General features: G+C 47.8%; 1 protein-coding gene across 2 annotated transcripts in view; it reads right to left on the bottom strand.

The window, feature by feature from the left end:
• Window positions 1-24,150, bottom strand: part of TTC31 (tetratricopeptide repeat domain 31) — a 317,092-nt gene that overhangs the window by 124,965 nt on the left and 167,977 nt on the right. The window lies entirely within an intron of this gene.

The following is a 24,150-nucleotide window of genomic DNA, read 5'->3' as shown; positions in this document are numbered from 1 at the left end:
TGTGCCAGTGTTGAGGCATTCAATTATTGTGAAATTTCTCTGCGTATACATTTTTCCAAATTTGAAACGGGCATACAGTGACGTGTTCACATAGGACATCACTCACGCAAAACGTGAGGAGGTCACGTATATTTTATGACAAAGCTTTAAATAGCGGCCATCTTTACTGACGGTGGTTCCACACCAGGGATCACACCACCGCAGGCAAAAGCATACTGCACGTAAAAATATATACAATTGACCAGAAGTGGAGACTATTCAGATTCTGAGACCTAGCACTTACATTTGTTTTGAGTTGGGACCGATTATACATATATATTCTCCTTCGCCATACAGATTAGAATGGAGAAGGCCCTCCCGTAACATCGGGCACAAAGACTAGGACTAAGAAGTGGGGTGAGCTCCCAATTTTATATATTTCCTGATCTCCTAAATTTGCTTTGCAACTTAAATAGCGGTCCATGGACATTGACCCTAACCACGTTTCTATTACAGACTAAGAGCCATTGTACAAGAAGGGTGTTGCAGCGGAATCCTGATGAGCAATTATCATGGGATAGCTTTGAAGATATCGGAGCAGCCACTCCATCATTTGGAGGCAAAAGACAACTTTAGATATCTTTGAACAACTGTTTTTTAAAAATAACTAAAAAATGAAGTTAATTTGCAAAATGGAAAAATAACGAATGCACAGGATTTCAGGAATCTATCTGCCCTATATAGAGGGTTGTCAATTATCAAATGAATTCATTACCAATCTCGATTATCTTTTTCGACGCACCTTATTCATATGTGCAAAGGGAATTATTCAATTTTCCAGAACATTGACACAAATTGGATTGAGAACAAAATGGTTCATGTTTTCATTACCAACTTTGTTGAAGGAAACAAAATCTCATCATAATTGCAAGATGTTAAAAATATGAAATAGAATTATGATTTTGTGACAGTATGCAAGCAAATATGAAATTATTTAATTGAAGAGAAATATATTGACTAAGATCGTACTGATTTCTTCAAGTATGTTTGGAAGATAAAGAACCCCTGAAGAAGAAAACCGATCTTGAAACACGTTGGGTAAAAAAGGAATAAAAAACTTGAAAATGAAGAATTGACTTGTGGTTTAAAATGAATGTTCATTTCCAAAAACGAAATCTTGTGCTTAACAATACAGAGCTAAAAGCACAAAAACTACCCACCAGAAAGGTTGGTTTTTGCTTCCAATAAATGTTTGGCTTCTTTCTGAGCCATAGTTCGCGTGCAGAGGACGCAAGTGCCCTAAATTTGGGAACTATTCAATTTGCCAAGACCTGGCTTTTGCCCCCTTCCAGGTCTATCCAAACATCCTCATACAAAGATTTCTGAAGAGGAAGCATTATCGATCTACCAACCCCCAGTCTAACTACGCTCTCAATGAAATCAGGCCAAGCTCATGACAAAGGGGGGGACATTGGAAAAGAGGTAGATTAAGAACTTTCTTCCATAGTCAGCCCTCCAGGCGGACCCAAACAGCACTCCAGGCTTGCGTTTCAACATCCATCCCATATAATAGTGCTGCAATAACTTGTGCTTTATATAAAGGCAATTAGAGGTCATTTAACATTTTCTTAGCCGTCTTCATTTGACAGACTGATCTATCTTTTCTTCCAAATTAACCTGTATAAAAGCTATGTTTGGCTGTGATGCAACTCTAAAGCCCAGGCATAGACCTTCCTTTGAAGAAAGAATCTCCACAGAATTGAGAAACCACTTGAGACCAGCACCACCTTCTAGCTGTTTTAGAGAAGCAAATTATTTCTGGAGATTTCAACAAGTCATTTTCCAAAGAATACAGGCTAAGTGCATTTAAAAGCCGCTGGAGGCCTATAGGACTACGATCAACCAGGACTAGGTCTATCAGCATAGGCCATCCAACAAACATTTGATTTCCTATCTTACCAACATAGCTGGTACCAACCAAAGCTAGTTTTTGGAACACTGTCCCCCACCCCCAAAACAGCCCGATATAAATTAAAAGGGCAGGGGGGCAAGAATGTACCCCTGCCTTGGGGACTCTCCGTTCGTATTGGGTCTGTCAAATGACCCAGCCCATTTAATCTAATTTGGACCAGTGTGTTTTCATGAATGTGAACAATAATTGCCAAGAGTGAAGACAGACCACTCATTTTTTGCTACAAGTGGCCTTGATTGATCGTGTCAAAGGCTTTAGAAAATTCGAATGGGGCTCCATACAAAGGAGGGCCAACCTTAATCCAAGTACTGGCAGGCATAGAATTAATTTGAGGGCATTAAGGGAAGTTGACATACCCTTTCTAAATCATATTTGGAATTTACTCAACATTCCCGTTTTTTGGACCCATATTTCAAATATGCAAATATATGCAAAATATATATGCAAAAATGTTGCGGTCAGCAGCAAGAAGAGCGTTCGGCTGTTAGTTAACAGGATCAACCCGGTCGCCCTTCTGGAAAATGGGAATAATGATTGCAGTCTTCCAAGTAGGTGGCATCTGCTGAGTCTACTACATTCTTATATACAAATAGGAGAATGTGTGACCAGAGCTTGATCAGCCTTAAAGAATAAATTAGTGAGGCCATTTGGACATGCAGCCCTCGACGACGAAGGTCTAGAGATGAGTAGATCAAGATCTTCAGTTCCAACTAAAATGACCCACTGATCCCAAAAATCCTCCTGCCAATTGATCTTCAGAGACATGATTACTCTGCAAAAATGTTCCAGTTTCAGAACCGGACGTTCCACAGACCAAAAATTACAAACCTTCTTGGTAGTCAACATACAGAGCATCTTCTCACTGTCCTGAGCGCGCTAAGCCAGTTCTTCTAGCCGGATGTGTCATTTCCCACTGGAGATCTAGCTTTTCGGGGATCGCAAGTTCTTGCTCAATAATCTTATTTTCCCAAACTTCCTGATCAAATCTATGCATAGAATTAACCACACTCTTAGCGAATTTGCAAGGTAGTGTCCCAATTCCAGACAAAATCCCCAAAATGTAAAACTGAACATGCCTGCTCCAGATTTAAGAGTTGGGCCCCACCCCCTCTAAATTCCCCCAGGAAATACTGATTGTGTGGTATGGGAAGAGGAGTAATTTGCCTCCGTACAAAAGGAAAAATGTGCAGTCAACATGATCTCTGTAATGGGATTCAACAATTTTAAAGGATTTGTGTTAGGTAGGAATTAGTGCAGTCCAACTGGTGTAGGACTAGGTAACCCACCTTTTAATATAGGCCTGTACTACCCAAGTTGGGAGAGAGACTGAGCAGCCAGGCTCATCTTAAGAGGGGTAATGTGAGCTGTACAGGTGTATAATGAAATCAATAAACGCAAGTATCCAAGTAAACAAACTTAATTATAATAAATTATTTATAAACAGATATTTAAAGCATTCTTTAAAAAGCATCAATTATTTGTAACATAAATCCCAAATTAGGATTCAATTTAAAAAGAAAACAGGCGAGTAATTAATTCATATATTACACATGTTCCAGCACCCAGAGGTGACGCCAGTTGAGGTCATTATAACATTTATATTGGTAACACCAGTTGGGGAGAATTTTCAGAAATGTGCCAATTCCCTTCTACCTTAGAGACCCCCCAGCTCTTTTGCTGGACTTTAGGACTTTTTATCTCATGTAGTGTGATTTAATTACTGTATTCTTTTTGACTTTGGAGTCTGACAATCTCCATAGGCATCATCATTACATTGCGTCACACAGCACCTACAGTGCAGTGGCACAGGGAAGTTTCTTAGATTTCCCAAAGGTGTAATACCTTCTCTTGGTAAAACTACTGTTTCCAAGAGCAGTGAAGTGAAATTGACTTTACTTACAATTTGTAACTTTCGAGACCCAGCACACACTCATAGGGTGCTGGAGGGGCTACTTCGTATCCCCTTTGTCTAGTTTCTCACGTAACATTTGTATGTTACCCTTTCTACAATTAATAGCTGGTGGCAGTGGTTTACCATCATTGTGTGTTTTTGCCGCGGGCTGCGTTCGCAGCTACGGTAAGGCACCCATGGGTGCCCATTTTGTCAAAATGGCCCTGGTCGTCTTTTTGCGCCATTTCTGGTTGTAAAGGTCCTTCTTCAGGTTTACTCTGCGTGCTAAACCAGGTTTGGTGTCTTTGTTAATTTTTTCTTTGGCAGGATTCACGAGTGAAGCCCGCCTCGGGCAACAGTATGTCTGGCAGGGGCAGAAAGTGAGGGAGGTGCCCGAAACTCCGTGCTTAATCCCCTTGGTTACAGGAATGCACCCAAAGGTGATTGGCCGGCTGGCTGTCCGGCAAGGACAGCCACCCTGCTGTGCGATTGACAGCCAGGCTGGAATGAATGGGAGAAACCTGCATAAGAGGCAAGGTTTTATGGCTTGGAAGGCAGAGTCGACCACTGGACGAAGGAATCCAAAGAAGAACTTGGAATAGATGCCTGCTGCAACTCCTGGATTATTGGTTTGCCTAGTGAAGCCCTGCTGCTGTGCTGAAGCTCCTAATTCGCCTCGACGTGAGAAGCCCCTCAAGGACAACTTCTCCCTTTGAGTTGGTGGGACCAATCAACTCTAAAGTAAGCCCGTCTGGACATCCTCTCGAAGCTGGTTGCATTTCCACTGCAGTTGCTGCTGGTACCGAAGAGCCAGGGAGAGAACACCAGATTGTGTGCGTTGTTTTTAAGTCGGACCAGCGCGCCAGGCAGATCCTCTGGACTTCCCTGTTGCAGGACTGACAAAGCGTCTCAACAGAGTGCTGGACCCTAGGAGCAAGGAAAGTCTGAAGTGTTATCTGAGAACCACAGTGTTATTTGCTGTCAGACGTGAGGAGTTGAAACACTGAAGGACCGCTGAATTGAAGTTTGCCGCTGATCGTCCCATTGCAGAGCAGGAGTCCCCAGACGTCCTCCCTCTTGTCCCCACGACTGAGGCTCAGGAGCAACAGGATCTGCAGAGCTGTACAGGAACAGAAGCCAGCTGGAACCATTTCTTCTAACCAGAGGGACTGTAAAGTCTAAGAACTCACCTCTTGTTGTGTATCCTTACTTGCTCTCAGTTGAGACCCGTCTTGGTTACCTTGCACAGTTGCTAAAGCTTTGCCCCCCACAAGCCTCTCAGCTTGTGTCCCTTCAAGTGTTCTATTTTCTACAAACATTTCTACAAACATTGTGCAGGACTTTTTACCTACCATCAAAGAAGACCTCCAGCTCCCCTTGACATTGCACAATTAACATTGGATGTCCTGGCTCCCTGGGAGACTCTTTTACCTCTGACTTTGTGCTTTGGAAGGTGTTGAAAAGTACTCCCTTTTAGGAGTTATTTGTTAACCTTGGTTTTATTCCTACATTCCATCTTTTCCACCAAACTCACTATTGATCTAAATGTACCAATGATAAGGAACAAGTTACTTACCTGTAATTGCTGTTCTCCAGCGTGGGTCTGGCATGGATTCACATGCTCATGAATATTCCCCGTCGTCAGGCTGGGAATCCTCGGTAAAGAAAAAAATCAGTATCAGTTTTGTTTCTGATCTGTCTTTCTTAGTAGTAACCAATCACTGGTCTCTGGGTCATACTGCCCCCAGCCAATGACTGCCCTCTCCCTAAGCCCCGCCTCTGGCAGCCATCCTCAGATTTGGTAGCACGTAAAGTGGCAGTATGACCAAGAGAAGAGCCGCAGAACGGTAGGCGGGAGGGTTCGCATGTGAATCCATGCCAGACCCATGCTGGAGAACAACAGTTACAGGTAAGTAACGTGTTCCTTCTCCAGCATGGGGTCCTGCATGGATTCACATGCTCATGAATATAAGAATACATAGCAGTACACACATGCACAACCACGGGAGGTGGCAAAGGCTCAACATTAAGCATTACATAAACTCAACATTAAGCACTCTTACCTCCTCACCAGGCCCACCTTCAGGCAAACAGGTTGCGCAGCACTGCTTGGCCGACTCTGGACTCCTGCCTGGAATCCAAGTCGACGCAGTAGAATCTCGTGAAGGTGTGCATCGACCTCCACGTAGCAGCCCTGCAGATGTCCAGCAGGGGCACACCAGACAATAACGCCGTGGTAGCAGCAATCGCTCTATTTGAATGGGCTCTCGGACGCCAGACAACGGTCGGTTTGCCAACCGGTGACAGTGCATGATGCAGCCGGAGAGCCATCTGGAAATGGAAGCCTTCTAGAGAGCCTTCCGTTGGTTCACAGGTCCAAAGTTCACAAATAGCTGTGACGTCTTCCGAAAACTCTTCGTGCGGTCCACGTAGAATTTCAGCGCTCTAGCCACATCCAGCGAGTGCAAAGTCCTCTCGGCCGGCGACGAAGGCGACGGGAAGAAAACTGGTAACACCAAGGGCTCGTTGAGGTCGAAGTCTGACGGCACCTTGGGCATAAAGGAGGGGTGCGTCCTCAGCACCACCCTTGTGTCGTGAAAAGGCAAGTATGGAGGCTTGCAGGATAGGGCCTGGATCTCTCCCACTCGTCATGCGGAGGCGATGGCCACAGAAAATGCTGTCTTCCACGACAGAAACTTCAACGGCGCTGAATGCAGAGGCTCGAATGGCGCCCCCATGAGCCTAGACAGCACCACGTTGAGTTCCCATGCCGAGGCAGGAGCCTTCACTGGCGGGAACGATCGGAACAGTCCCTTCATAAATTCCTTCACCAGGCGATGAGACCACAAGGACGTCCGTCCCGTAGTTCTGGTGTATCGGGAGATTGCAGCCAGATGTACCTTGATGGAAGCGTGAGCTAGTCCAGCCTTGGCCAGCGACAGTAGGTACGGCAGTACTTGAGGGGCCGTAATCCGCAAAGGGTTAATCTTCTGTGCACGGCACCAGACGGAGAACCTCTTCCACGTATGTCCAAAGCACTTGAGTTGAGGACGCCCTGGCCTTTGCAAGAAACTCTCTGCAGTCAGCCAGGATATCATACCCTCCAAACTCTAGTGCTGCAGGAGCCAGGCCTGCATGTTCCATGTTCAGCGACTCCGGGTCGTGATGAAGGATGGCGCCTCCTTCTCTGGAGAGAAGATCTGCGTCCGTCGACAGCTTGACTGGTGGGAACGCTGACAAGTCCAGAAGGTCCGGGACCAGATCTGTCTCGGCCACGCCGGTGCGACGAGGATCATTCTGCACCGGGACCTCTTGAGCTGGTTGATGAGTCGGAGCAGCAACGGCAACGGAGGAAACGCATATAGGAACAGGCCGTCCCAGGGGAACGAGAAAGCATCGCCCATGCTCCTCGGTTGGGGAAACCTGCTGGCGAACCTCTGGCACTTGGAGTTCGTAGCGAACAGGTCGATCTGGGGTTTGCCCCATCACTGAAAGAGTCGGTCCACTTGATCCTGGAGTAGTTCCTCTCGTGGCACGAGCGCAGCTCTGCTGAGTGAGTCAGCGATGGTGTTTTTTATCCCTGCCAGATGAAACGGCACCAGAAACATCCCTTGAGCAACGGCCCAATGCCACAGGTCCTGGACTTCCTTTTATAGGGCCGGGGATCTGGTTCCGCCCTGCTTCCGGATGTAGAACATCGTGGTGGTGTTGTCAGTGAAGATCCTCACCACCTTGCCCTTGAGGGACGGGAGAAAGGACCCAGAACACTGCCCGGAGCTCAAGGATGTTGATTTGGAGCGGCTTCTCCTCCGGGAACCAAATGCCTCTCGTGTGAAGATCTCTGGTGTGGGCTCCCCACCCGTCCAGGGAGGCATCTGTCGTCACCGTCGCCTGGTGGGCCGGGGTCTGAAAGTCTGTCCCCGCCGCTAGATGAGCGCGGGTGCCCTGCCGCTAGAGGAGCGCGGGTGCCCCACCACCAGATCGCTCGTCGGAATGTGTCGAGGGATCCTGTCCTCGAAGCTGCCCGTCGCTTGAATCCAGTGGGCTTCGAGGAACTCCTGTAGAGGGTGCATCCAAAGCCTGCACAGGCGCACAAGATAAATGCAAGAGGACATCATCCCGAGGAGGGACTTGATGGACCTCACTCTGCCCACGTCCGTGGCCAGCAGACGCTGCACCTTGCCTAGGATGGCCTTTGTCCTTTCCTCCGACGGCGAGGCCAGACGCACCACTGTGTCGAGCTTGGCTCCCAAAAACAGAGCGACTTGAGAGGGGACCAGGTGGGACTTGGGGAAGTTGATGGAGAACCCCAGGTGCGTGAGCAGCTGGACGGTCTTCGCTGTGTGTTCTACGGCGAGCTCCATTGTCCTTGCGCGGATAAGCCAATCGTCCGGGTAGGTAAGACGTGGATCCCCTGCAGGCGCAGCCACGCCGCCACTGGAGCGAGGCACTTGGTGAAAACCCTGAGTGTCGACTTCAATCCGAACGGAGGGGCCTTGAACTCGTAGTGCCGCCCTGGGACCACGAACCTGAGGAACTTCCGGTGCCCTTTAGAATGGGAATGTGAAAGTATGAATCCTCCAAATCCAACGACGACAGGAAATCACCCTCCTCCAGCTGTCCCAGAACGTGCTGGAGGGTGACCATCCAGAACTTTTGTGCCTTGATGTACTTGTTCAGTCGTCGCAGGTCTAGGATGGGTCGCCACCCGCCTGTATTTTTTACGAGGAAGTACCTTGAGTATACTCCTGAACCCCGGAGCCTCTCTGGGACGAGCTCGATGGCACCTTTCTTGAGCATCTCCCTTACCTCCAACAGCAGTTGAGGCACGTGGTTCTCTCCTGGCCACGGGAGGAATGAGGGGGAACTTTTTTTTAGAAATTCAAGGGCCTGCCCCTGGGCTAGGGCGTCCAGCACCCAACGGTCAGTGGAGATGGACTCCCACACGCTGACGAACTTCGCCAGTCGGCCTCCCACCGGGGTGCTTCGGTGGGGGCCCGATGCCACGGTCGGTTCAATCTTGCTTAGAGACGCCTTGGCCTCCCTGGCGACGATGGCGGGATCCACCCGACTTGCCTCGTCCTCTATAGGCTTCCTACGACGAGGAGCAGGCCGCTTGGCGGTACGTAGAGGAGCCACCGCCGAATCCCTTGGAGGCACCCTGCTTGCCTCCGGAGCTCCGTTGCTGGAGAACTCACAGGGCCTTAGCTGTCTCGATGTCCGCCTTGATGACTTGGAGGGACTCATCCACTGTTTTCCCTAACAGGTTGTTCCCATTGAACGGCATGTCCAAAACCTTGGCTTGTACGTCCTGGCAGAAATCCATCGCCTTGAGCCACCCTCGTCGTCTGAGGCAAACACCGTTGCCTAGCTGGCGGAAACCGGTGTCGGCAATGTCCGTTGCCACCGTTATGGCGTAGTCCGACGCCATCTCACCTTGCAATATCTCCAGGGCATCAGCCTCTTGTCGTCCGGTAGGAAGTCCAACAGGGGGGCGATCTTGTACCATAACTCCCTGTCGTAGCGGGCCACGATCACAAGGGCGTTAGCCGCCTTAATCGTTGTCACCAACAAGATAACTCGTCCCATTGCATCCAGCTTCTTTCCTTCGCCGTCCAGCGGGGAAGTTGACATCGAGGCCGATGAACCCCCCCCGCCTTCTCTTGGCCGCCGCCGAGACGCCACTCAGGGGTCGGTTGCGCCCTAAGGCACAAAAGGTGCCGCGTCGGCTACCCGGTTCTTCTCGAACCAATCCCCCTTGGCAGGCGTCGTAGACGGGTTCTTGAGAAGGGTGAGACCCTCGTCCCAGATGTCATCCAGCAGAGGCACAGCGAGGACCGTCTTCCTCTTGGCCTCGCGCCGTTGGTAAAGGAAACCTTTCTCCTTCTCTTCGGGGCAGAGCTGAAAAGGCTAATGCCCTGGCGATCAGATCGTGGAAAGACCCAATCTCATCGGGCGGGGAGGCCCAGGCTGGAGGCGATGGGAGCTCCATCCCGTCGTCGCCGCCGTCGTCGTCATCCGTACCCGTCGTGGCCGTGTCCGTTCCCGTGTCATCCCCAGGTACGGGGGATGTGGGCAAAGGCTGAGCAGGCCGCGAGGGCTGAAAAGGTGGGGCTGGATGGGTCCGGCTTCTCTTGTTTGGGGGACTTCCCGGCGGGCCTGGCTCCGGCTCATCCAACCGTGGTAGGGGCAATCTCGTCCTCATCTCTGAACATAAGGATTGTTTTGCCAACAAAATGGCCGCCGAGTTGTCCTACGGCCCCGGAAGCAACAGTTGACCAGGAACCTCGCCGACGCCGCTCTCGTCGTCCCCTTTGTCGGTATCCCTCCCGTGGGACCGGGCCTCTTCGACACCCTCGTCGAGGCCCTCCAAGACTTCAACCAGTTCCTCCTAGGAGGCTGTGTCCGTGTCCCCAATGGCCACCGGCTCCCCCCCCCTCCAGGGGTCTTCACGGGGGTCTTCTCAATGGGCCTGAAAGAGGCTTCCCTCTGCGGTGGCAGGGAGACTCTGGGCCCCGAGGTCGCCTCCACTGGTGTAGCCTCCTCAGGCTGCGCCAGGGCCGCCGCGACTTCTATAGAGGCCTTGGCCGGGTGAATCAAGGCCTTCACCACCTTCTGCGGGCCTGTGGCCTTCACCTTCGGGGGAGAGTCACCGCCACGGTCCCCCCCCTCGGCTGGATCCTTCGAGATCGACCGGGGCCTCTCCAGAAGCTTCGCCGGGTTCTCGGTCTTCCTCTTCCCTGAGCCAGAGCGTTGGCTCGTGGTTGATGGCGCTGGAGAGGATGAGCCCTGCCTGGCAGCCGAGATGTGCGATCGTTCAGCGCTCGCAGTGCTTTGCTTTCTGTTGGGCCCCTGTCGCCGGGGTGCCCTCACAGGACTTAGAAGACCGCTCAAACGACTTCTCACCTGACGGGCTCTTTCCTTCCAGCCAGTTGGAGACGAAGGTGTCGGTCCCTAATGGTCCGTTCCGACATGTTCCCGCAAAACGCACAGTCCTTCTCCACGTGCGTTTTGTCCTCATAAAAGCAGTAGAGACATTTCGAGTGCTCATCCTCCTTGAACACATTCTGCAGCTGGCATCCAGGGCAAACCCTGAACAGCTTTCCGGGCGTCGAGCTTCCTTTCTCGTGGGCCATGTCCGGGTAGGCCGCAAAAACTTCTGGACTCCTCCAAGAAGCGTAACTCGACGAAAACTTCACCCTTGAGGGGCGTAGAACATCCGAAACGGGTCCCCGTTGATCGGATGTAGACACGGTGGCGCTTGAGGCTCTATTTGACCGAAAAATGAGAATCTCTTTGAAAAAGCGCGAAAACGCAGCAAAAAGCTCGAGAGCTAAACACGAGGACTCCCAACACTTGAGCGTGAGGTAAAAATCTGAGGATGGCTGCCACGGGAGGGGTTTACGGAGAGAGCAGTCATTGGCTGGGGGCAGTATGACCCAGAGATCAGTGATTGGTTACTAAGACAGACAGATCAGAAACAAAACTGATACTGATTTTCTTTACCGAGGATTCCCGGCCTGACGGGGAATATTCATGAGCATGTGAATCCATGCCAGACCCCATGCTGGAGAAATCGATTTCCACAGTGTCCTAGCTATTTAAGTCACCTGAGGGTGCAGGAAGTGTATGTGTGCCAACCCCAATGGGTGTCATCTGATTTAGAGAAACTATAGTGTTTTGAAGTGGATTTTTAATTGTTACATGTTTTCTTCCCTTTATGAAGGCGGCTTATGTAACTGACTGAAATAAATTAATAATTGCATTAAGAAACCTTGAGCATAAGTGTTTATTTTGATAACTGTATTGTGAAACTCTGTCACAACATTACTGCTCACGTTGACCCCTCTTGACATGAGCCTGGCTGCTCGCCCACACTACCAATCTGTGTAGTTCAGACTTATACAAAGGTTGGGTCCCTATTGCCAGGTCAAGGTTACTGTAGTGCACCCAAAGGGTACTGCATACAATCTTCCATAACACTTTTGCAGTATTGAGTTATTCGAGGAAGGAATGGTTCAGACTGCTTAGTTGTAAGAACAGTTAGATTCTCCCAAAAGGGATGCAGGCAGTCAATTATCCCAGTGTTAAAGTGGTCAACATTGTGTGGGAACAAGCACTGCCAAAGCCAATAGGTTCAGAAGGAGGCCTTTAGGGAGCCAGGACAGACAAAGTCAATGGGCAAAGTCAAAGTCCTGATGCTCTTGTTAGAAAAATGTTCTTAAATAGTCAGTGTTCAAAAGAGAATATCACAGCAACTCAAGGAGTCACCTTGAGAAATCACAAGCTGTAAGGCCATTGCAGGTAAGTGGAGGCCAACTTGTGTTCATTCGCACTCGCAAAGGTTGGAAGCACCCCAAAAGAAGAGTATACTATACCCCAAGCACCACAATACCTTTGAAACTAAGAGGTTGTACCAGCTTGATGCAATGCTGCAGATCATTGTTCCTGGTCCTTGGTTGTGGTGATGAAAGGGAGGACGTCTGGCGGGCTCCTGCTGCAGCACTCGCGAGAGAGGGTCTTGGCAGCAATGGATTTCCAGTGATTCAACGGCTTAGTGGTTTTGGTGCCAAAGTAGAACAAAAAGCTCTGGTTAGGATTTCCTTGATCCCTCAGTCCTGGATTCTGGTAAGGGACCCTGCACACGTATTTCTTGCTTCTGTAGGGTTGTCCTATGGATGCCCACGAAGATTCGGCTGGATTCGGAAGACAATGCACACAGAGGGTCGAGGTACCCCGGGTATTGTGCTTCTGCAGACTTGGAATGTCAGGGGTTGTGCCAAAATGGAGGTTGTCTCGAGGCTAGATGGTCCCAACACCCTAAGGGAGGAAGTCATCCTTTACGGGTCTTCCAAGTCGATTCGAAAACTGGGTCAGCAAAGCTGCAGGGCTTCACTGGGCACTTCACGGTCCAGGTGGGTGCGGCTGGCGTCTCATCTTCTGCTTCGGATGTTGTCCTCCATTGGTGGACTCTGCTCTTAGTCCCAAAAACCTCCCTTTTTATGCAAGTTCCTATTCATTCACAGCCCTAGGCTATCAATAACACAGCAGGGTGGGACCAGCCAGCCAATAGGAACTGGTTTCACTCAGGCACACCTAGAGAATAAAAAGGATAGAAGTTTCGGTACCCTCCCACACGTCCTGCCTTTCCATACAAACTGGAGCCTGGGCAGGCTTCAGCCCTGAAGCCTGCCCAGGCTCCAGTGTGTCTGGAAAGGCAACACAAAGGATTAAACCTGACGCAAACAGAGTAAAAGACTAGAAGAAACTTACAAGAAATGGCGAAAAAAAGAAAATGGGGGCCATTTTATGAAAATGGTCACCCTTGGGTGGTGTACTGCAGCGGAGTATCAGCCTGCAGATACATTTCACTAGGTAGTAAAAAGAAACCACTGCCACCAGCCATTCAAGTAAGTTAGTGCAACAGAATGTTGCATGAGGAATTGGTTAAAGGAGTTACTATATAACCCCCCCAGCACTCCACATAGGGTGATGTGTGCTGGACCCATAATCTAAAGCTAAAACAGACAGGGGTCATCTTACTATTCTTGGGAACAGTTCATCTAAGAAAATGCAGTTAAACATTAAGAGAAGCCCAAGGGACTTCCGTGGCACTGCACAAAAAGTGCAATGTGTCATAATGCAAACGCAGATGCCTATGGAGTTACCGGACTCATTAAAACCATAAGGAACAAAGAAAACCATAGTCAGAAAGACGCACGAGTGAGAAAAATGTCCCACTCCCTCAGGAGTAAAAATTAAAAAGCCTAGAGTCCAGCAAAAGAGCTGGGGGTCTCTAAAGTTAAAGGGAATTGGCACAGAAATGAAAATTCTCTAATAATTTGCAGCGTGAGCAGGTTACGAAAAAGGTAATCTATAATAGATTGAGAGCTACTTTTCAAAGTGGCTTCCACCGGCGAAGCTCCTGTCGCACAACCATTAGCTGTAGCCAAATCCCAGTCCTCAAAAACAGCTTCTTGACCCAATTCTCTTGCCAACTGTTCCATATTGAGAAGTCGTAGGAAGTAGTAAACAGTGAGAGTTCAAATCACCCTGTAGAGGAGGAGCCAAGTACCCCCACTACACCTACCCCGCCTACATTACCTCAGAAGTATGAACCAAGTATGTGACGTATACTACACCAATCAGGAAGAAGAGCAACGACTCTGCAGTACCCATAAGAATACCTATACCTAAGAGAATTTGGGAAGTAAAGTACCCATTAAGGAAACCATCCCTACATTCAAGACAATATGATGGCCATTTGAACGCAATTCATGATGAAACAAAGAAACAATGACCAGGATGAATGGGGACGTCATAAGACACTGAATCAACTCCATATAGAAGATAAGACCAGAGAGGCAGACGATTTATGAAGAATAAAGAAGTACCAAGGGTAAGTGACATCTTAGGATTAAGATAAAGAGACATATGTTATTGTTATTGTTATTTTGCACTTATATACCATTGGTATGGTCTGAAGGCGCTGGTAGGTTGAACGCCCTTGGGAACCGAAGTTCAAGTCAGTAGAGAGAGTGGGGAGGGTCAAACGGCGCGTGTGCGCACCGGGTATGTGTGCAGCTGGTGCGTTATTTGTGAAATAGCTGCTTCTTAGCGGTAGGTGTGGTGGTTGATGTCAGGGGTATGTGTTAGTTCTGGCAGGATTTATCCAGACCGACTGTGGCTGCGTTAGGCCTGAGGAGAACGCCTGGCTGGGGGGTGTGTAACCAGCGGTGTTTACTTAGAGTGATGGGGAGTGAGCGAGAAGTGTTGGTATGAGAACAGTTATACCGAATGGTGTCATATTATCTCTGTGTTCTATTTGAGTGGTGATGTAGAGGAGAGAGTAAGCGTGGGGTGTGATATGGTGGGTTTACATGCTCTTCCAAACGTTCCCTGCATTCCAGACCATACTGGAACCAGCTACACTTCTAAATATGCAATAAGGATGATAAAAATACTGAGTTAGTTTAAGCGTGTACAGATGTAATGAAACGCAAGCAGCAAAGCAATCATGAAGCTAACCAAATGCTTATATAGATCGCAGCAAGCACCAACATATACACCTCAGATACATATGGATTGACTAAAGAATGAAGGTTCCACTACATATATAGCAGCGTTGAACAACGAGGAAGGCCTCAAATTCAGTGTCGCAGTTACAAAAGCAAGTGAATTAAACAGAATATATTTCAGCTAGGGAGTTGGATGAGCCAAGATCTTATCAGAACTAAAATTGGCTGACATTGGATACAATTAATGTAAAATAACAGAAGCTCCTGTTCAAGAAGGTCAAATGAAAACAAGAGACGTCCGAGGACTATTGAGGACAAAATCAAATACAAGAAAAGGCTCAAATCGTGGTGTCCAGTCACGTGATGGAAGAAAATTGGACGCATGAGGAGATCACACCTACGCACGAAAGCCAAACAGTACCCATACTCCTTAAAAAAAAATAAAAAAAATTGCAGAGAAGAGTACAGACTCAAAGCCAACTTCAGATACTAATTGACACTGAACCATTGAGGTGATGGAGTGTACTTTTAAATGGTGGAAAGCTGGTATCAAGACAAGCTCACCTGCACCCGGTTGTTCAGTCTGCATGCTGCTCACATAGGTGGAAAGTTATTGACGGCAGTTAGAAGCCAACCAATTGTAGAGGACCCCGTAGTTGGGGTCCTATAGTTTGTGTAGCCAATGGGACGCCGTACATTTAGTGACATTCATAGTGGCAATTTTGAAAGGAGGGCTTAGTTGCCCTACCTTATACTAAGTATCCAATTATTTCTCTTTGTTACTCTATACAGATAACACCTATGCATACTCACTTAAACCCAATCCCGCTTCGCGATAGCTTTAAGAAGTTTGCCACGTAGGATGACGTTGATAATGACGCAGGTCAGCACGTCAGCTATGACCACTTTAGGGTTTAAAAACCATTTTTTTAAAAATGATTGAGTTGAGTATCGAGCGATTGCCGATGTTAGTTGTACTCCGTTTTAGTTACTTGCATTAAAACAGACAAACTTTTGCCAAGCTATTTGTGTCGTCTGAATTATTGATGTTTGATTACAATCTGCACCCCCATCCAACTCCAGGGTATTGCTACTCATCTTAAAGGGCTGGAAGTCTCCAGTTCAACCCGCTTGCAGAATGTATGGCAAACCCTGCATAGACATAACCTCTAATGAAATGTTCGAGATGCTTGCCAAAAAACGTCTCGTTGGGAATGAACAGGGTTCCAGTAAAGACTGACAAAAATAATGCACTGCGCAATGTGGTCATCTTGCAGATATACTTTTGATCTACTTATGTGGGAGCATGGAAGAATATTCCCCATGACTGAAGACTTGATTGTGTAGCCTGGAAATTGAGACAACACATTAACCAGGTGTTCCAGGCTCAGGTCTTTGCATCTTAAAGGATATGGGAAATTTGTAGCACATCCTCATGGCTTTGAATCGGTTCAGTTTTGGAACACACTATATAGAGCGGTTTCCATTTTTTATTTTGCATTTTTAAAGCGCTCACACAGCCCAGAGGCATCGAGGCGCTGTTACAGGAATTGTTTGTTTTTTTTAGTTGCATAATTCTTTTTTTGTTAATCTTAGTTGCGTATTTATAACGCGCTTAAACACCCAGAGGTTTCTAAGCGCGGACCCAGGGATCGAACCTGTGTTGCTTCGTGTCGTCTTGCTTCCAAGGCGCGCACGTTGCCGTTAAGCTATCCTCCTTGTTATCACAGCTGCTGCGTACGATGTTTGAAAAGAGGCATTGCACCTTTTTGACAACCCTGGACACATTTCTTATGTGCTGATCTTACTGATAGTTATCTGAAGGCATGTTAATCATAATAGACCGGTAAATCTGATTTTTACTTAATAGTTTTATACTGATTAGAATGTGAAAATGTATCTGTGATGTTTCCTTTTTTGTGTTTTCGTCTGATGAAATCAACAAAACTTGCATCAATTTTAATTATACATGAATGAATTATTTTTGGATCCTTTGCTTTTGAATGTGCTCAATGTTTAATATCTAAATGCACAATAAAGTTAAAGAAAAAAAAAAGATCCTTTTGCCCAAAGGCTGCCTGGAACATTAGAAGAAAAGACTGACTTTCTTTATGACAGATGTTTGGGTAACAATGAGTAAAGCACCAGGCGCATGACCACCATTAGGAGTGGACGTCAATTGTTGCAATACAGTGAACCTGCCGATTTTTATCGAGCTGGTCAACCAGATCTCCTGCAACATCACTATGTTGAAATTATTGAATATATGGGCTCTTGATGTATCATTCATAAAAAGTCTAACCGTGTCGTCTATTCCAAACTACGACTGCTAGATTTAGTTAAAGGCCTGCACTCTGCTCCCCTAATTTTGTTTGCAACCTGGGTCGATATTACATGGAGCCAACCCCACATATCGCTCCTTACATTTGCTGGGGTCCAGTGGATTCAGTTCCACAGTCCTCTCTAGGCCTAAACAGTAATTTCCACCCACCATCTTTGACTTACCTTTTAGGTAGTCTGTCCACTGCCAAGCCAGGACATCCCTAAATTCGGAACCTCTCTGCGGAAAAGCTTGAGTAACCACATCGCCCAGCCTGTACATTTCGTGGGTCTCTTTCAATAACGAGTTGACCACTAACCAGGCCCTAAGACCCACCTCCACAATATTAGTGTGATCACATGGAAAATGCACATAATCCATATTTGTGGAGAGTAACTAATATTGTAATTGGTTATTTATTACGCACTTAATACCCAGAGGTTTCCAAGCATGGACCCAGCGATCGAACCTGTCTTGCTCCGCATTATCTTGCTTCCAAGGCGAGCGGGTTGCCCCAAAGCTATCCTCCCAGTAGATGCAGTACCAGGATTTCATGCAACACTTCTATAATTGCTGATCTTTTCAGGAGTACTTGATAGACAAAAAAAGCCCGCACCAACCACACCTTTATCGATGGAATGGTTTGTGGTTGCTTGCGGCCTGACCTAGGCTGCTTAGTCTACCAAGTCCCTGATGGAACAGGTCAGCGCTTTATTATGAATCACAGAATTCGCTGTCACAGCAGGTAATTTATGTCCTAACTGGAAACGTAACAGACATGAGCCTTGGAGCGTCTCAAAACTGTTTGCAAGCCCATATTTTACTGATTTTTTTTTTATCAAGGGTCTTCCATATGGAAACACTTGTCTCAAGCCACAGCGGCATTTTCACATTACTGGATTGCACTCTGCCAGAACCACCCCTAGGTTTTGTTGTGTGTTCTCTCCAAGGACAGAGTTCAGGGCCATCATAACCACATGCGTCGGTCCCACTGTTTTCAACTTTCTGCTTAAAGCCCCACAGTTCTCATTTGGGTTTTTGTAGGACATTGGGCGGTCGAAGGAGCAATAGATTTGTGGCCATCAGTGTCTAATAACCATTACAGACATATGCAGTTTTGAGCCAACACCTCAACTTTAATCACATCTAGAGGGAGAGCATGCGTTTGGATACACACATTTTTCCTTTACTGCCCAGCTGTTTTTCCACAAGGTTCTTTGAGAAGTGGGAATACTTTTTTCAATATTGAAATGACTCTCCCTGTATATTTCAGCCTCTTTAAACTTTTCTTGAGTTCTTCCAGGCATTTTTCCTGCCATTCTTAGATTTAATTTGTTGGCCTTTTTGACTACAGAAGCCAAAGATACTTCATGAATACTATGCCCTTTATCTGGTGCCATCAGAGCATCAGGGTTCATAGTAATAATTAACGGAGCACTCACGTGTACCTGCGCCGAAGAGGTAGAAACGCAAGGCACAATTGTGGTGAGGTTCCCAGACAGGGACATGGTCGTCCTCAATTCATTAGCCGCTTCCACCTGTGCTTCCAATGACTCTGCATGTAAAGAGGAATTTGATTCGCTCAGCTGTAGCATGTGCATGGAGAGCTTCAATATTTTCATAAAGGTTCACAAACTAAGAACTAAATTTAGTGCAGAAAGAGGGGGTGCGGTAGGCTTCACTCTCGCATCTGTAAGCCCTGATCCACTATTGGACCCATGGAGGAGAAAGAATTGAGGCTTAGAGGCGCAGTTAAAATGAAAGGTATGTCCTCCAAGTTCACTTGAGAAGCCTCATGTATTGCAGCATCTTCAACCCGATTTAAAGTTGCTTCCGAAAAAGGGGGACCCTTAAAAATAGCTGCTTCATATAGGATTGTTGCCACTTCTAAAATACTCCATCATTTAGAAAGTTTACTTCGCCAGAAGAATTGAAACGAGTACTAGTACCCATCGTAGGAAAGAAATCCTTAATGATCTTTTGCTGCAAGGATTTACATGAAGAGTGGGGTGATTTTAGGGCAGAGGCCTGTGCGGTTTGAGACAAGTTCCTCCTCCGTGAGGTGTGCAATCCCTTCTTGTGCGTTTAACTCGACCAGTTCTAAAGCCAGGTTCCCCGTTCATCTTACCCTGTCCACTGGTGTATTCAGGGTGGTTGGTGCAACAACCGCAGCAAAATGAGCTAAACTTGCAGAGGATGGCAGCGGGGAGGAAACCACTGACACATGTGCAGCTGGGTTAGACCCAAACGAGACTCTTGGTGCCGCCCCCAGCTGCAACAAAGGAGGAAGGAGGCGGCCAGCCTGGGTACATCGTACCGTGGAACACGGCAATAAAGGAGAGTCATTTGGCACAGACGCTGTGTCAGAAGGAGGTTTACTACGTAAATCATACATGGTCCGTGTGTGAGACACGAGAGCACTCTATGGCTGTTGTGTCAATCCCAATCTATATTGCAGGTCAAATGACAATGCATTACTTGCCGTAAAAGCATTTCTGATGGTTGTATCTGCTTAGATTCACATGCTGTGCATAGTCCGACATCCAGTGGTCACTGCGGAGTATTGCATTTTGTTTTTCGTAGTCGAAAAGGGGACGTCGACAAGGCGTGTCCAACACTATCCCTATAGTGACGTGCAATGTACCCCCAATTCCTCACGCGTCGAGGTCCCTCTATTTTTTCTGCCCTGAGGGAGCCTATTAGACGTGAGTGAGTACAGAAAAGAGAGATGTAGAATAAAGTCTATGTTCCTTCCATCCGAGCGTGGAGGAAGGGTGGGCGCATGTGAATCTAAGCAGATACAACCATCAGAAATGCTTTGCTTTTACGGTAAGTAATGCATTGTCTTCTGAGGTTTGTTACTCTGCTTAGAATCACATGCTGTGCATAGATTAGCGAGCAGTACCCGGAGTTGGAGGTGGGTTGTGAGAAGGAACAGTAGAAAAAAAGATGTCTTAATACTGCTTGTTCCACCTGGGAATCAGATCTAGAGTGGGCATCTAGACAGTAGTGTTTTGTAAAGGTGTGAACAGAACTCCAGGTTGCCGCTTTGCAAATGGACTCAAGAAGGACATTTGCAATGAAAGCTATGGAAGCCCCGGTGCCTCGAGTGGAGTGTGCTCTTGGCTTGAAGGGTAGTTCTCTTTTAGCAAGAGAGAAACAGTGATGCATTGTACAATCCATCTAAAAATAGTGGTCCATCTAGAAATAGTGGATTTTGAAACTGCATCTCCTTCTCTTCATGCTGCCACCGAGACAAAGAACTGATTAGTTTTGCTCAATGGTCTATTTCTTTCCATATAAAACATCACGGCTCTGAGAACATCCAGTGTATGCAGGCTCTTCTCACCTAAGTTTGAACGATTTTGAAAGAACGTTGGTAGTTCTATTAATTGGTTGACATGGAATTTAGAGATACATTTTGGCGCAAACCTAGGATGTGTGCGTAGAACCACCTTATCCTTGTGAACTGTTACAAAGGGGTCTAGTACAGAGAACACTTGTATTTCACTTACTCTCCTAATGGAGGTGATAGCTATTAGAAAAGCAGTCTTAAGAGGGAGGTCTTTAAGTGTTGCTTTGTGCATGGGTTCAAAGGGAGACCCCATGAGCCTGGTTAGTACCACATTTAGGTCCCATCCAGGAGCGGGGTTGGGGGGATGGGTAGCGTGAACAAATTTCCCTGACCATAGTATCGATAGACCGTTCCCCTTGGATTGGTTCTGGGGGTACCTGGAAGCGTAATCTTGGCATTGGGAGTTCTCCAGAGTTGCGACCAGATCTATTTCTGGGAATCCCCATTGTGTGAAGACGTCGAAGGCGATGTCTTCGTGTAACCGCCATTCGTACTCTGAGGGCAGAGGGAAGTCTGAGTTTGTCTGCTAGCAGATTGAGTTCCCCTGGTACATGTTGTGACAGTAGGAACATGTGTTTGAGAGCCCACTTCCAGATGTTCTGGGACAGCTTGCACAGTCCTGGAGAGTGAGTGCCCCCTTGCTTGTTGAGGTAGTACATGGCTGTGGTGCTGTCGTGAGGACCAGCACTGTCTTCCCTTGCAGGTGTGCCTGGAAGGCTTTCAGTGCCTTGAACACAGCTAGTAGCTCCAGTAAGTTTATGTGCTTGGATGCCATGCTCGGAGTCCACACTCCGTGAGCAGTCTGATGGGATAGGTGAGCCCCCCCATCCTGTGAGGAATGAGTGTGGTTAGAGTGGTGAATGGTTTTCCTCTTACCAGGTTTTCCTTTGTCCACCACCGTAGCGAGAGAACCAAGGCCTGCGAGTCCACCACTAGATCGTCCCATTGTCCACTGGCCTGACACCACTGGCTGTTGAGCCACTCTTGCATTGGGCGCAGGCACGTGTGGGGTACCAAATACATACATGACGCCATCATTCCTAGTAAGCGCATTGCTTTGCGCACCGTCACCTCCCGACCTGCCACATATTGGGGGATCTGAAACAGCATGTTTTGGACCCTCTCGTTGGAGGGTAAGACGAGGCTATCCTTTGTTCAAATTAGAGCCCCTAGGAATTGTTTGATCTGGCTGGGGTCTAAACTGGACTTCTTCTCGTTGATGGAGAAGCCCAGTTGAAACAAAAGGTCTACAGTCTTTTGGGTATTTGAGAAGCATGTTTCGTAAGAATCCCCTGTTATGAGCCAATCGTCGAGGTAAGGGTATACTGGGATGGACAACCTGCGCAGGTGGGCCGCTGCCACTGCCAGTACCTTTGTGAATACTCTGGGCGCTGATGCTATGCCGAAGGGCAGCACTCTGAACTGGTAGCATTTGCCCTCTATCATGAACCCGAGGTATTTCCTGTGCGCTGGCAACATTAAAATATGAAAGTATGCATCTTTCATGTCCAGTATTGTCATGTAATCTCCCTGTGAAAGCAGGGGGATTACCTCCTGTAGAGTCAACATACGAAACTTTTGAGGTTTGACAAATTTGTTCGCTGGGCGCAGATCTAGTACAGGGCGCATGGTTAAGTCCTTTTTGGGTACAAGGAAGTACACTGAATAAATACCTTCCGTTACCTGAGATAGAGGCACGACCTCTATAGCTCCTTTTCTAGTAGTTGGTCCACTTCTTGAAGGATGGCGAGGTGTTCTGGTGACATGCATCTTCCCCTTGGGGGTCTGTACGTAGGGGAACTGTTGAATTCTATACAGTAACCGCGGGCTATGGTTGATAGTACCCAGCGGTCTGATGTTATACCCTCCCATGCTGGAAGAAAGGATGTTAACCGGCCCCCGACCGGCGATGCATGGGAGGGGACCCGAATCTTAGAGTCATTTGGTGTTGGTGGCTTGGGAACCTCTAGGGGTGGGACCCCGACCTCTTCCCTTGCCACGATGTTGTCCTCTTTGGTTGTATTGTCCACTGGTGCCTTGGTTAGAGGACCAGTTACCTGCAGAGTATTGCTGCTGCTGCTGCTGTTGCTGCTGCTGCTGGCGTTGGCCTCGAAAAAAGCGTTTGTTGCCATAACCACGTTTGTTGGGAGGCCTTGAAATTTGGTCTAGGGTTTTGATGGTGTCAAATTCCTTCCTTGCGGTCTCTAGTGCCTCATCCACCGCCTTACCAAAGAGGTTTGCATCTTCTATAGGTTTATTAATTAGAGATGCTTGCGTTTCAGGTTTAAAGCCTGAATTACGTAGCCATACATGGCGTTTGAGGAGGATTCCTTGGACTAGGGAACGGTCAGCCGTTTCTGCAGCATCCAGAGTGTTTTTAATGATGCTTTGGTTGACTAAGGTCCCTTCAGTCACCGTGGCTAGAAGCCGAGTACGTAGGGGTTCCGGTACCTCCTCGATGTCCTTACGTAGTTTGCTCCATTGTGCATCTGTGTAACTTGCCAGCAAAGAGGAGTTGTTGGCAATTCTTGCGGAAAAGGCAGCTGAGGCTGTAATTCTCTTTCCTAGGGCATACCATTTTTTACCCTCTTTATCTGGTGGTGCCTCGCTAGTTGACAGCGGGAACCCCTGCTCTTTTCCTTGTATTTGTCACCACTAAGGAGTATGGTACAGAGTGGCCCCTGATGTATAACGGGTCCGATGGGGAAGGACTACATTTTTCTATCCTCGGGTTGACCCCTCTGATCAACGCGGGTGTAGATAGTGAAGGAATAATTAATCTCTTTACTGAGGCGAGAAGGGGAATGGTTTGCCCGACAGGAGAAGTTTCCCCGGTCTCGATTTCGAAATGCGCTGCTGCCTTGCGTAGTAGTGCATTAAAGGTAGGTTGATCGTCTATAGGTGACGTATTCCTAATAGGAGAGTCCTTGGGTGGGGGCAGGTTTAGGGCGTCAGGGTCTGAAAACGCTGAAGGGGACTGCCAGGGCTGTGAAGCGTCCTCTTCTGGGTCTTCCCCAAAGCCCCCATCACCCATATCTGGGTTATCTTCAAAACCTTCCTCCTCTGGGTTTTGTTCCCCTTCATGGCCTAAGAATTAATCATCCTCCTGAAAGTGGGGGTCCTCCCCAGTGAGGTCATAAACCTACCTCCTCTTGGGGGGGGGGGTGATCAAATAGCCTAGGGTACTTGGCCCTGGGATCCTCCTGAGGTCCCCCTCATGATCTCTTGGGTGTTGGGAGGTTCTGAGTCTCCATAAACCTCGCCATTTTGTCCATACAAAACTGGAGTCTCTCTAGGGTTTCTTGAGGTACCCCAGAGCGGTCAGGGGGGGAAAGGGAGGACCTTCCATTTGAAAACGCTTCGACCTATCCCATAACGTCGAAGAAAGGTTACCCTCACCTTCTGAAAAGTCTTCTGGTAGGCTAGGAGACCCTCTCGACGGAGGGGGCAGTTCCTACCTTCCTTCTGACCTTTTCGGGGTCTCCCGGGCCTTGTGAGCGGTGATAGACGTTTCTTTAGCCGTCCGTCTCTGGCTATCGGTGGAAATAATCCGCGCCAGGCTCTCGACAACTAAACTGTCTGTCGAGCGTACCTCCGGCGTCGACGTTACAGGCG

This window comes from Ambystoma mexicanum, chromosome 6q (genome assembly GCF_040938575.1).
Source record: "Ambystoma mexicanum isolate Mex_15411 chromosome 6q, UKY_AmexF1_1, whole genome shotgun sequence".
Taxonomy (NCBI): Eukaryota; Metazoa; Chordata; class Amphibia; order Caudata; family Ambystomatidae; genus Ambystoma; species Ambystoma mexicanum.
Note: the sequence above shows the minus strand (reverse complement) of the source record. Positions and strands in the feature narration are given on the sequence as shown.